Source organism: Populus nigra, chromosome 16 (genome assembly GCF_951802175.1).
Source record: "Populus nigra chromosome 16, ddPopNigr1.1, whole genome shotgun sequence".
NCBI classification, from domain to species: Eukaryota; Viridiplantae; Streptophyta; class Magnoliopsida; order Malpighiales; family Salicaceae; genus Populus; species Populus nigra.
The window spans coordinates 2,736,364-2,750,449 of NC_084867.1; positions in this window are offsets into that span (position 1 = coordinate 2,736,364).

The following is a 14,086-nucleotide window of genomic DNA, read 5'->3' on the forward strand; positions in this document are numbered from 1 at the left end:
TTGGCAAACAAGGTCACCATTTCTGTTTCTATCAGAGGGGGTTGGACATGCACGACCTCATCCCTCCACCTTTGTGCATAGGCCCTTACGGACTCTTGGCTCCTCTTCTCCATTGACATTAGACTTGTTCGATCAGGAGCGATTTCCATGTTAAACTTGTACTGTTTGAGGAAAGCCTCCACCAAGTCTCTCCAGCTCTTGATCCGGATGCTGTCTAACCTCATGTACCAACTTAAAGCGGATCCTGCTAGGCTATCTTGAAAGAAATAGATTAGCAATTTATCATCATGGATTACTTCCGCCATTTTGTTGCAGTAGGATCGAAGGTGAGTGTTTGGGCATTCCAAACTGGTATACTTAATGAACTCTGGTATTCGAAAATCTTTTGGCACCATGATGTTTGGTACCAAACATACTTCGGCTGCTCGCATAGGGTCAAACCAGTCATTACCCTCAACTGCCCTTAATCTTTCTTCTAGAGCAAATAGCTTGTCTCGGTCCATCACACTGGGAGACCTATTATCCGGGACTCCCTCCGCTGTTAAGTCCACAGTGATTGGAGCATGAGTTGGCTGTATAGGGGTGATAGGCACAAAATGTTGTTCATTGGCCGAGTTTGCCCCCTGGTTTTGAGTTGCTTGAGGGATGTGAGCTGCTGGCGCTCCTTCAGGTTGTTGTGCTGATGTTCCCTCCCCATTCTTAGCTCTTAAAAGCTGCTCGAGTAAGTCGGTTAGCCGAGAAACTTCATTTTTTACAGACTCCAACTCGGTCTGATAATGTGACTCTAAGTGAGCTCTCTCTTCGTTCTCCATTCTTGCTCGAGACCGGGTGTTGTGGATTTTGGATGTGGGACCTATGTTTCACGATCTGGCATGCATATGATGTGTTAAAAATGAATGCTTGATGAAAATATGATGCTCGTGAAATGTATATTTTAGAGTCGACTCATGACTTTCGTAATCCTTTAGGCAAGATTTCTGAGTTGACCCGATTACTGTAAAGGAGGGTTTGCCAAGTTCTTATCGTAGTAGCTTACCAAACACATTAGAAAGAAAGATAGGTCATGGCCTTCTTATAAATAGAAGTCGTTCATACAATGATTACAAAACAGGGTGTTATACATTGCTACCCTTAAAAGACATTTCCTCTATTAGCTAAGTCCCCAATAAAACAGGTGATGGCCGCCATATATTCTCGGTACTTTGAAGCGTCATTTCCAACTTGGGTAGCTTGTTGTTGCAATCTTTCTGCATAACGGGCTGCCTGCTCGACCTGCTTCGTTATGTGCCTTATCTTATCATGGAAAACGGTGTTATCTGCAATTATCACTTCATTGCTGGCTCCTAGGGCTTCATTACTTCTTTCCAACACCCGGACCATATCCTCTGACCGGGCCAACTTATCCCTTACCCTCTGTAGTTCTTCCTTTTCGATATCCAGCTCGGCTATTTTGGAGTTAATTTGAACTGTAAAGCTGTCCATGTAGTCTTGACATTCTTGATGCTTTTGCTTAGCCTTACTGAGCTCCTCTTCCATCTCGAAGTAGTGGCTTCTCATCTCTTTTAACTCTTCTTCTCGTATCTCCATCTTCGATTGTAAAGCCATCATCCTTCCTTTCGAAGACTCGGCTCTCTTCTGGTAATCTCTCATATCAGACTCTGCCGCCTTTCTTGAACTTCTCTCTTCCTCCAATTGCATCATATATTGAGCTCTGATCCTTCTTTCCTCTTCTATGTCGAGATGGGCTAACCGATTTTTCTCTTTTTCAACTTCTACTTTCTTTAAAAGAATGCTCCTTTCTTTCTTCAAGGAATCCATTATCTCTTTATCTACCCTCATGTTGCCTTTTATTGATCTTTGCTCTCTTTCTGTGAGCCTATTCTTGTTAACCAACTCGTCATATTCGGTTATTCGATCCCTTAACTCAGCCTGAACTGCTTTTGCTATTTCTTCAGCTACCTCTGCCCTTTTTTGCCATTCCTTTAAGGATGTTAATTGCTTATCCTGCTTTTCCAACTGCTGGTTCAAAAAAACCCTCATCGTGTTTTCTTCTTCTAATTGATTTTCTAACAGTCGTTGCTGCCCTTTGCTCTTGCTGAGATCGATTCTACATTGTTCTAGCTGCTTTCTCAACTCTTCCTCAATATCAGTTCTTTTCCTTTTTTGTTGCTCAATTGTGGATTCTGGATGTTTTGGTGTTGAGAAATCCCTCATTTTAGAAAGCTCTTCGTTCCTCCAAACTGCATAGTTCTGGCTGAATGATGTTTCAAATGTGCTCCCTTCTTGCCTTTTCACCATCAGGGGTCTTTCCCAATCTTGTCGGATAAGTTCCATCTCCTCGAGGAAAGGTTGGTGCTTGAATAAACCGACGAAATCAGCTAACCCCAGAGTTCTTGGTGCATACTGCATTCCAACCAGCTGCCTTGTTACTAGGGCGGGCGCGTAACTGATGTACCCGGTTACACCAATCAAAGGAACCCATATCTTGCTTCCACAGCTCATTGTGCAGATGGCGTTGTTCATCCATGGTGCTTTCCATTTGAAGTTGCTTCTTGGCAATGCTGCATATTTATCTATCCATGCTTTCTCATCCCAATTCTTCCAAGTCTCATCCATGGTAACCTTTAACGGTCGAAGGTCAAACCACCAAAAGTTGTTAAAAATGTCCCTTGGTGTTTCGATATGACTGATAATCCATAAATACAACATGGGGGTGCAACATCTCATGGCTCCTTTTCCATGTGTTCTACAGTGGTTGAGTGATAGCATGGTTTCTCCCAAAATGGCTGACGAGGGATTGATCCGGTCACGCTCGTATTCTACGAAGACACTTGCTGCTTCCAAACTGATGACTCCGATCTCGGAGGGGAATAATACTAGCCCAAAAATGGCGAAGGCCACCAACCTGTATCGTTCCTCTCCCAACTTGCCTTCTTCAGCATTTTTCTTCATTCGGGCCTCAATGACCTTCCATTTAAAACCCCCCTCGGCGACTCTACATTGGCTGATCTTTCCCAAGCCTAATAAACTAATTACTTCTGAAGCTGTGTCTTCAAATCTTCGCCTTAGGTAGATCCTGTGGCTGTTGTTTGGAAAATCTAGAATCCTTTCATATTCCTCCAAAGTCGGTGTCATATCAATGTTCCCAAAGGTAAAACTCCGATAACTAGGATCCCAAAAATTCAGTAGAGCTTTGATTGCTGCTGCTTGTACGGGTAACCTCATTAGTTGTGCAATTCTCCCATATCGTCTTTCGAAAATAGTCTCATCAATATATTCCACAATAGACACTAACTTCCCCAAGTCATTTACCATGTGATTTATCTTGGTAATGCAAGGCAACCTACTAGCATCGATTCTTGGACATTTTCCTTCAGCTACTTGAGTCAACTCAGATTCTTGCCCAAACTCTTGGAAAGATAGGTACTTAGTCATGATTTCGGCTCAAAAACCTGGATTGATGAATTTAACATTATTAATCATGATGCGAATGAACGTAAGATAGATATCCTAAGGACAAGTTCTATGTATTACGTGAGAGCGGGTAGGTTTTCTATCTGGTCTCGAAGGGTCTCATATCTGCCCAGTGACGTTCTTCGTAAAGACAGTATGGGGGCGTTGCAAGGAATAGTTAAGGTAAGTATACCCACCATTACCGAGCAGGCACTCAGATATGAGTTGGGTGTTTCACGCATCTGAACCCTGACCAATAGTCATAGGGCAGATCGCTACTCCCCCTCCTAACTTAAAGCTTGTGTGTGCTTCTCAAAATTAAAGTATGTGATGCATGTGACAGTTCTATACAAATGCATGAACAATATTGCGTAAAAATATTTAAAGCATATAAGCAGATAACAAAAGGAAAGGCAAATTAACAATAAACACATGAAAACAAACACAAATCAGACAAAAAACAAAGCTTAGTCTACAAGGTCCCCAGTGGAGTCGCCATTCTGTCGCGGGGTGCGCGGCGTCGCGGCGAATATTCCACTTTTAAAATCTAGGAAAAAGTATGGTATCTATTTGACAAATGTGGGGAGACAAAAAATATTGTCATTTTTTGGTAGGAAATGGAATGGGAGTCGCCACCTAGTATTTTGGTCACTAGGAACCCTAACTGGTCTTAGAGATTGGGTACGGGGACTGGTTGCGTAAAGGGAAGGTATTAGCACCCCAAATACGCCCTACCTAAGGTAAGCTGCATTGTTTAACTGTCTGATAAGATTCAAGGTCTCATTGTGTTTCCTAGTTGTTGGTCCGTCTATGGTTCAAGAAAAGTCCTCCTCAATAAGGAGATCCTTATCTTATCAGGTAAAGCCTAACCGTTCTAACGTCAATGTAAAAAACATATTTAATCAGGAATACGTTTTACGTATAAATTCGTAATCCCACATACTAAAAGAAGACAAAAAGATTTTTTTAGAATTTTTGAAATATTGGCCTAGTTCTCATGGCTTGAATAAACTGGTTATAAAAGCCAAAATGCATGCTAGTACATATATTGTTTTTTTTTTTAAACTTTCTTTGTTGTATGAAAATATGATGTTATAATATTTATATATATATATTGGAGAGACTAGGCCGTATTTTAAAACAAAACATTTTTTAATTATGTATTTTTTTTTTTGATGTTTCGACGCAAATCGGGTATTTTAATACGGGGTTGGTATCCTTACGGTATAAAAATACAACCCAATATTAATCCACTTTAACAAAAATGCAGAAAAATCAACAATATTTTTAAAGATATTTAGGAAAATTTTTGAAAACAAAAGACATTTTTTATTTTGAAAATCTTTGACGTTTTGATGAAAACCGGGTATTTTAATACCGGATTTGTATCTTTACAGTATAAAAATACAAACCAATATTGATCAAAATACAGTAATAAACTTACAGAAAAATCACATATTTTTGGAAATAATTTTTCGAAGAAAATTATTAATTTTTTTTTTATATGTATCTAGATATAAATAATACAAAACACAATATAATGTACATAATATATAATTGGGCTGGGCTGGGCCGGCCCAATTCGTTGGGCCGGACTCAGCCCCAAAATATGTCGGGCCGAAATCTCGGCCCAACAAAAATCTGATATTTCTTTTCTGGGCCAGACCCGGCCCAGAAGACAGGGCTGGGCCAGGATTAGCCTGGCCCATCAACAAAACCAGCTGGGCCAGAACAAGTCTGGCCCAGCACAAGAATCCAACGGGGGGGGAATTATTTTCCCCCCATCCTTCTGCATGCAGAAGGAAACGCAGCTGACACAAATAAAATGAAGAGGAAGGAAAGTTTACCTGGCGCGGAGGAGTTGGTGCGTTGCTGGGAGGCCGGTGGTGCTGCGGTGGAGTCTGGTCCCGGCTGGAAGAAGGAGGAGCGGATTCCTGCAGAGGAGAAGGAAAGCTCTCGGCTGGAACCTTTGGTGTGGCTGAGGAAGGAGCTGCTACTCCGGTTGCTGCTGGGCGTCGCTGGAGGAAGGAGGACTGCTGTTGGCCGGTGAAGAAGCTGGAAGGCGGAGGCTTGCTCCTGTGGAGGCTGTCACTGCTGAGGAGGCCGCGGGGGGCGTTGCTGGGGCTGCTGAAGCTGCGGTGAAGGAGCAGCTGAGGGAGGAGCTGCTACTGGCTTTGTGTTGATGGGAAGGAGAGGGGACAGTGTTTTGGGGGGCTGCTGGAGACGATGGGGCAGGTTGAGGGAGAAGAAAAAAAAAATCAAAAACAGGGGGGTGGCTCTAAGGCTGGCGGCTAGAAATGAAGAAGAGGGAGGGGAGATGTGTGTGAGGGTTGTTCGGCTGCTGAGGGTCTGTCGATGGAAGGAAAAAATAGAGGCGCTGATGCTGGCGGAGCAGAGGGAGAAGAAGCTGGAAAAAGAAAAATGTTTGCAGGAAAAACACGCAGGAAAAGCTTATTTTGTGCCAAATTTGAGCTCCGTTCCTCCAACTATCTGACCATGAAAATTCCTTCTATTTATAGGGCTGGAAAGAGGGTAATCTTGTCTTCAATGGGGAAAAAGTCTCAGCCCTTGATTCGACTTGAGCAATCCAAACCGTCGGTTCAAAGTGTGCACCTCGAACTGCCAAATTTGCAGACTGCCCGAGGTGCATGTTTTGGCCCAATAAACGGAGCCGTTCCAAACCTTTTCGACCCGACCGGACCACTCCCCGGGATAAAGGAGTTCCAGGTGGACATGTTGGTGCATGCTTTGTCGGATTTGGGGGCCAAACGAGGAAGAAAACACGTCTGGAAGTCGGCCACTCGGGCAGCTCGGCGGGGAAGACAGTGAACAGTGATCAGTGATCAGTGATCAGTGATCCCTTTTTTTTTTTTTTTTTTTTTAAATGCAAAACGGCGCCGTTTAGATAAAAAAAAAGGATTTCTTTGCCAATGTTCAGTTTAGTCCTCAGACTTTCAGTTTCGTTCGACAGTATTCCCCAATTGACCCTAAAACTTCTGATTTGATGCAATTTAGTCCCGGTATAACTTCATCTTCGGCCCCAGAGTTACGCGCCTTTTGCAATATGGTCCTTGGTCTCGTATTTATGCAATTGAGCCCTTAATTGATCAATAAACTTCCAATTTCTTCAATTAGGCCCCTTAATCAATTAATTCCAGCCCCCCTACTTGCGCGCCTTCTCCAATTTGGTCCCTGGTTTCGGATTTCTTCAATTAAGTCCCTAATTGGCCCTTAAACTTCAATATTTATGCAATTAAGCCCCTGATTTGCCCTAATAAATTCCTAAAAAATATATTTTGGCCCCAGAACTTAAATTTCTTCTAATTAAAGCCCAAATTGACTTAAAAATCAATTTTTCTTGCAATCAAATCCCCTATAAATTCATTAAAAAAATCCAATTAAATCCATAATCATCCAAATTTGGGCTTTTCTCCTCCAATTTCAAATTTCCTCCTCAACAGGGCTTTCCTCCTTCAAGAATATACTGTCAAAAATCCAATCTTTGTATTTTTAAACTCATTGACCAATTTTCCGACCATTTTCTGAGTGCTTCTGCCTCCTGTTATTTTTTCTTAACCTCCTTTGGCTATATATATATATTTATATATATATTTTGTATATATATTTTGTGGGGGACCCAAAAATGGGTTACAACAAAGATGATGAATATTTATTATTTCAGCTTAAAATTAAATTTTTAAAGTTTAAATTGGTTGAATCAATAAAATTGAATTTTATTTTACCAAATCGAGCATTAATTTAATGTCAAAATTTATTCTTAACATCATGAGAGACCTATATAAAGTAAACCGAACCAAAAAATCAAACTCAATTTCTAATCAACTTCACATGAAAAAATTAAATTGAAAATAAAAAAAATCAAGTGAAAAAAAAAATTAAAGAAAACAAAAACAATATGGGTAACTATTGCAACCCACAATGAATTATGTTTTTCCTTCATATTGCATTTTCATTGTTTTCTTAATATTTTTTTAATCTCACATTACTTTACTACTTTACGTATTCATGATTTTAAATATTATTTTATGATTTAATTGAACATCAATTTTGTGAACCAAAGTATAATTGTTAAATAGAAAGTAAAAAATCTCCATAAAAGAAAAGGATACAAATGAAATTTTTTTTGAAGTGGCATAATCAAACACCTTTTCATAATTTACACAGTGTAAATTTTGAGATTAAATGGGAAGCAAAAGTACTCTAAAAAAAATACAAATGAAAAAGAAAACTCAATATATATAAAAAAAAAAAGAACGAGAAAGAAATAAAAAAAGATGTGAGGGCTAGCGAGAGCCCGGTGCCAGCCAAAAAAAAAAATCATTAAAATTATGTCCTAAAAAAAAAAAACCCTTAAATTATAAGGCTGAAACCAAGTTTTTCCTCCTCTAAAAAAATTATTCCAGTCTTGCCTCCTATAAAGTTTTGCCCCAGAAAGTCATACATTTACTTCTGTGTCTCTCAAAACGTGTGCCTATCAATCTTTACCCTCTATAATCATTGATTGACCGCTTATATATCATGATTATGGCAAGTTGAGGCCAATGACCAGTTCCTTGCGTTGTAGTATTTGTTTTTTTAGGTTTAGTTTAGAACACATGCAAGTGTTGTAGCTTTTTGTTTTCACACACATCCAAACTGGATTCTCCATATCCATTCCTTAACTACTCGTTTCCTGCGTCTATATATATCGCCCGCCTCCGAAGGCAAACACCATTGCATATACACACAGAAGAAATTAAGAGCATTATTTATCAAGAAATTGAAAGTACGAGAAAGAGAAAGAGTGGAAAATGAAGCTCTTGTGGTTCTTCTTACGCTTCTTCTGCCTAGCACTTCTGTTTAGTACATCTTCTCAGCGCATGATGTACGTAGTAAACTTGTATTGATTCCTCTATTATATATGGCAATTTTAACTTCAAACTATAAGCCTATTTAGAAAGAAAAATTGTTTGTTACTAGCTATTAGCTAATGAAAGTTTATGTTACTGTGCTGTCAGTGTCAACAGGAGGTCTGCTCTTGCTCCAGATCCACGAGAAGGCCGCGATTTAGATCAACCAAGACCTCGACCACCACCACCAGGTGGGAGACCATCTCCACGTCCTTGAACACGATCAGCTTTAATTTATTGCTGGGATATTGAAGCTCTTGTATGGATACATCAGCAGTTCATGTCAAATTCATCTAATTGTACTTTCCCCCCCTTTGTTTTTGTTATGACATGGTTTTTTTTTGTTTTTATCTTTTTAATTCCTTAATGTTTTTTATCTTCTCAATTCAGAGTGTAGTGGAAATTTCAAGGATAGTTGCTATTCAGTTTTTTGTATAGTTTTCTCCTTTTTTCTGGGTTTCTAGCCCTTTTCTTGTCCTTTTCTATCCGTGTATCTCTTTGGCCTTGGTGGCTTGCTTTTCTCACCCACGATGCTTATAAACTTATTTGATCTATCCTGAAAAATATGGTTACCAGGAATAAAAATGAACATATGATTAGGAAAATTAGGAAATTGGAATGAAAATAAAGATAGAACACTAAGGCCGATTGCTAAAAGAAAACTAAGTATTGTGGTTGTGGTGATTTTTGACTATAGTGTTAGTTGCGGGCTGCTGATGATAGCAGCTGGCTAGTATAATATGATAGGTCATGAGATGAAGTGAGAGTTTATCAGGAGAGCCAAAAGGCCGACTGCTAAAGGAATCACAAAATCATATTTATTTCCTTAAATTCGCATATTCCACTGCAGTATAAGATAGTTAATTAGCCTAAAAAAACGATTAGTTTTTGAAAACTTATTTGAATGTGGAGAATGAGATGTGTCCTAGGAAGCAGTAATGGTACAAGAAGAGTGCAGGAGAGGAGCTAATAAAGGAAGAAGAAGATCCGCTAACCCTAAACTTCATGGCTGTTTATATAGCTACAAGATCTACGCCTAGATGGGGAGCATTCCTTCTCAAATGTGTCGTTGCCCATCTACCCAGATTCTGTTCGTGGAGGCATCGTCATTCTGGGTTTTTTTTTCTGGAATTCCAAATCATAGAACGTGTGGTCGGGGTAGATCACAAACAACATTTCAACTCATCTTCTCCACTCCACCATGCATCTAGCTAGAGTCTTGAGAGATTACTTCTCTCATGGTTAGGGACAATGGGGTATCAAGATTGGAACTCATGAAAAATGCACCAACGTGTTGGCGTGCATGAAAGTCTCGTAGACGGGGAAAGCATCTTCGATTCTTTCGCAATTTCCTTTAAACAGAATGCCGCAATTATTCTATACAAAGTATAATAACCATGCGGATGAGCTGAAAGAACCAAAACTCATTGTTTGGATTTCGACCAAATTAGTGGAATCAGGCGGTAATTTTCCAAACCCTAATGTTGGGTTTTCTTGCAATACTGTAAAAACTTTGCCTATTTATATACACAACCAATCAGGCGGTAATGTTAGTTTAGTGATAAGATTAACGAATTATGAATGTGAATTATCTAAAGAGCATATAATCTAACTTTATTCAAGCATGTATATAAGGAATTAATTAATTCAAGGAATTGTTTTAAAGGAAATTATTCCGAACAATTCTTTCATTATGGGATCTATTACTTCTTATATTTTTTTACCATTTTTTTTAAAATAAATGGGTGCAAAGCTGAGCGGACCACGCATATTTGAAATGACATTATTAAAATATACTAAAAGGTCATGATATTTTATTGTAGCAATGAATAATAAAATATCAAGACTATTTCTTTTATTTTGATTCTCAAGATTTTAAGGATTATTTTTTTAATTTTAAACTTAATTTTTATTTTTTTCAATTTTATCCTTCAACATTGAATTTACTGAGTGTTGAACTTTATAACTTGTTTAACTTTTCTTTCTAGTTATTCTTATAACTCAGGTCACAAGTTTTATGGGTTAGTCGTGTTCAATACGATAATTTTTTTTAATTAATATTTTTTCTCAACTTCATCTTTAAACATTGGGTTGATTGAGATTAGGCTTTATAGTTATTTGTTGATATGTTTTCTATAGAATTATTATGGTCTCATGACCGAGTTACGAGTTTTACAGACGAGTCAGGTTGACACGAGTTTTTTTATCCTTATTTTAAATTGAATATTTTTTAAAAAATATTTCATCCTTTAATATTAGGTTGATTAAGAATTAAACTTTATAATTTCTTTCGATTTGGTTTTCTATATATGGAGTTATTTTAGTTTTTTGACCTCGGTTGACTTGAGTTATTTTTTTATCCTTTCTTTATTTGATTTTTTTTTCAATATAATCATTTAACATTGAGTTGATTGGAAAATAAGTTTTATATTTTTTATTTTTTTTTATATGGGGTTATCATAGTCTAATGACATGGGTCACGAGTCAAATCGATTGACTTGGGTTTTTTTGTCCCATTTTAGTTGAATTATTTTCAATTTTATCTTTCAATATTAAATTGATTGGGAATTAGGCTTCATAATTTATTTCTATGAGGTTATCTGGTCTTATGAAGCTTTTCGTGAGTTTGTTTGATTTACTCAATGGTTTTCTATGTCCTTTTTTCATTGATTTTTTTTTTTGAAATTTCATTCTTTACATTGGGTCGATTAAGAACTGAGCTTTATAATTTATTTCAATTTGCTTTCTATGAAGTTATATCACTCTCATAGCCCAGGTTTAGTAGATTAATCCAAGTTGATTCATTTTATTTTTTTAGTAGAATTTTGTTTTTAAAATTCATTCTTCAACATTAGATTGATAGAAAATTAAGTTTAATAATACTTTTTTTTTTTATTTTCTTTCTATAGGGTTATTAGGATCTCATGACCTGAGTAGTGACTTTGGTAGATTAACCTGAATTGATCCAAGTCGATATAATATGTTGTCATTTCAATATATTTTTTTTAAAAAAATATGTCGTCTTGCTTTTTTTTATAGTAAAACTATATTTTCATCGGTTGTTCGGGTTATTTTTGGACTTGCTAAGTCAACCATGTCATATCAGGTCAATTTCTATATAGTTAGAAAACAATTTATGTTAAAAAAAATTAACAACACCTGAATATTTTTTTACATACAAAAAAAGTTAATCCGACCCACAACGTAGCATAGATAATAATCTAGTTTAATTAATATATGCGATATGAATAGAAGTTATTGAATTTTGATATAATTTTATTAATTTTAGACTTTAATTACTATATGTGATATAAATAGAAATTAAAAATATAAACATGAGAAAAAATAATGAATCATTTTGTTTAAAGAAGGGTTTTTTTTTTTTACTAAATTAGAAGTCATAGTAAAAGTATTATAAATCTTTTTATCTAAAAGAAGTAAAAAATAACATAAGAAAATAGCAAAGATCTCATATAAAAAAATAATATCAAGGACCTAATTTAATAATTTGATAAATTTTGATGTATATATTTTTTTTCAAATTTTAATTATTAACTTTTCTTACCTATTGAAAAATATTTTTAAATCTTTATCCGTCAAGATAAAGTGTCAATAAGGTGCTATATAGGTTAGGGATAATTGAAGAAGATTATTATAATATTTAAGTTTTAATGTGATATATAAATAGACATATAATGAAAAATGAGATTAATATTTTTTTTAATGATCAATTATATTAATGTTTTCATCTATTTCTAACATAGCCTGTGATATGAGTTAGGGTAGAAAGGAAAACACTGAATACTTGTTTGGTTGTCCAAAACAGCCCATAAGCCGACCTTAAATAGGGTTATAAAATTTTTCAAAAATAGGAAAATTTTAATTTTCCAGAAAAAAAAGAAATAAAAAATACCACTTTAAATTAGTCAATTTACAAAAATTGAAGAAAAGCCGAGATAAAAATGACAAAAAAATTAATACCTGAAATATTTTCTAAAATGGCGAAACAATATATATAAAATTAGAAAAAAAATTTAATTAGAGACAAAATGATCTTAATTAGGACATATTTATGGAGCATATATGCTTTTTAATGATATGTGCCTTTTAAATTTTAGTATTGGTGGTATTCTGACATCGGTTTAAAAGATATGGAGAAAATATAAAAAATGCTTGAAATCATCTCAAACTGGACCGAAATTATTATTTCCTTCCATCCATTCGGTTTGCCGGAGTAATTTATTTTATGTGGTTTAGAAATATAATATTAATTGTTTTTTAAAGTATTTTTTATTTTAAATTAATTTTATTTTTAATATTATCATATTGAAACTATAATTTTTTTTAAAAAATTTTAAACAAAAAAATTTGAAATTTCAACCGATTCATTAGAAACACAATACCAAACAATAACTCATATATCTCTTCATTATCTCTTACAACAATTTCTTAATTAGATATAGAGTTTAATTTATATATTATTGTTCACATATGTTTTGTATATTCACATATTTCCGTTAATACAAAAAAGTGTTTTTGTGAAATCAAATATTTCAACTTAAAATTCTTTTTTCATATTTATATTTATAGATTTTATGGTGAAAGCATCTCACAACTCAAGTATGACTATTTTTTTTCGTAATTCTAAGAAAAAATCCTCTGTTTTTTTTTTCTTCAGTTTAGTGATAAGATGAAACAATGAATGTGAATTATCTAGAAAACGTATAACTCTAGCCTTATTTAAAAATATATATTTGGAATTAATTAAATCAAGGATTTTCTTAAAGGAGATTATTTCCCAAAAAACTTTGGATGCTGTCATGCTGATTCTTACAAAGTTTACCAAAGCCTACAAATCTCTCGATCCCATTTCCCACTCCCAAACAACTTCTAGCAAACTAGTTTGATTTCCCGAGCAACATTATCGGATAAAGATTTTTTTTTTCAACATTAAAATATATGTAGGTGTTATTTATTGGTATTTTTACCATTAATTGTTTTTCGACTATAAACTAAAAAAATTATAAACTTGTTTAATAAAATAAATAAAAAATTATATATGTCAATAAATAATAATAAATTTGTTGATTCAATCCAAAGATTAAGTCAGAAGTATAAAATAAACATGTTATTTCTTAAAAAAAAGAAGTTGAATATTTATTTCAGTTTAAAATTAAGTTTTTAAAGTTTAAATTGGCTGAATCAATAAAAATAAAATTTATTTTATCAAATCAAGCCAACTATAAAATTTATTTTTAATATTACGAGAGCCCCATATAAAATCAACCATAACAAAATATCAAATTCAATTTCTAGTCAACTTCATATAAAAACATTAAAATGGTAATAAAAAAATCAAGTGACAAAGAAAAATTATATATATATATATATAAAACAATGTGTGTGTAACTATTATAACCCACATAATGATTTGTATCTTTTTTATGTTGTATTTTTATTGTTTATTTAATATTTTTTCAATTTTGTATTATCTTATATGTTCAGGATTCTTTTATAATTTACAATACATCAATTTTGTGAAACCAAAGTATAATTATTAAATAGGAAAAAATCAACATTATGTACCCAGAGGAAAAAAAAAATCTTTTCTTGCCTCCATGCACAGTTTTGCAAGCTCTTCCCCTGAAAGTCATACATCCACTTCGGTGTCTCTCAAAACGAGTGCCTATCAATTTTTACCCTCTATAATCATTGATTGACCA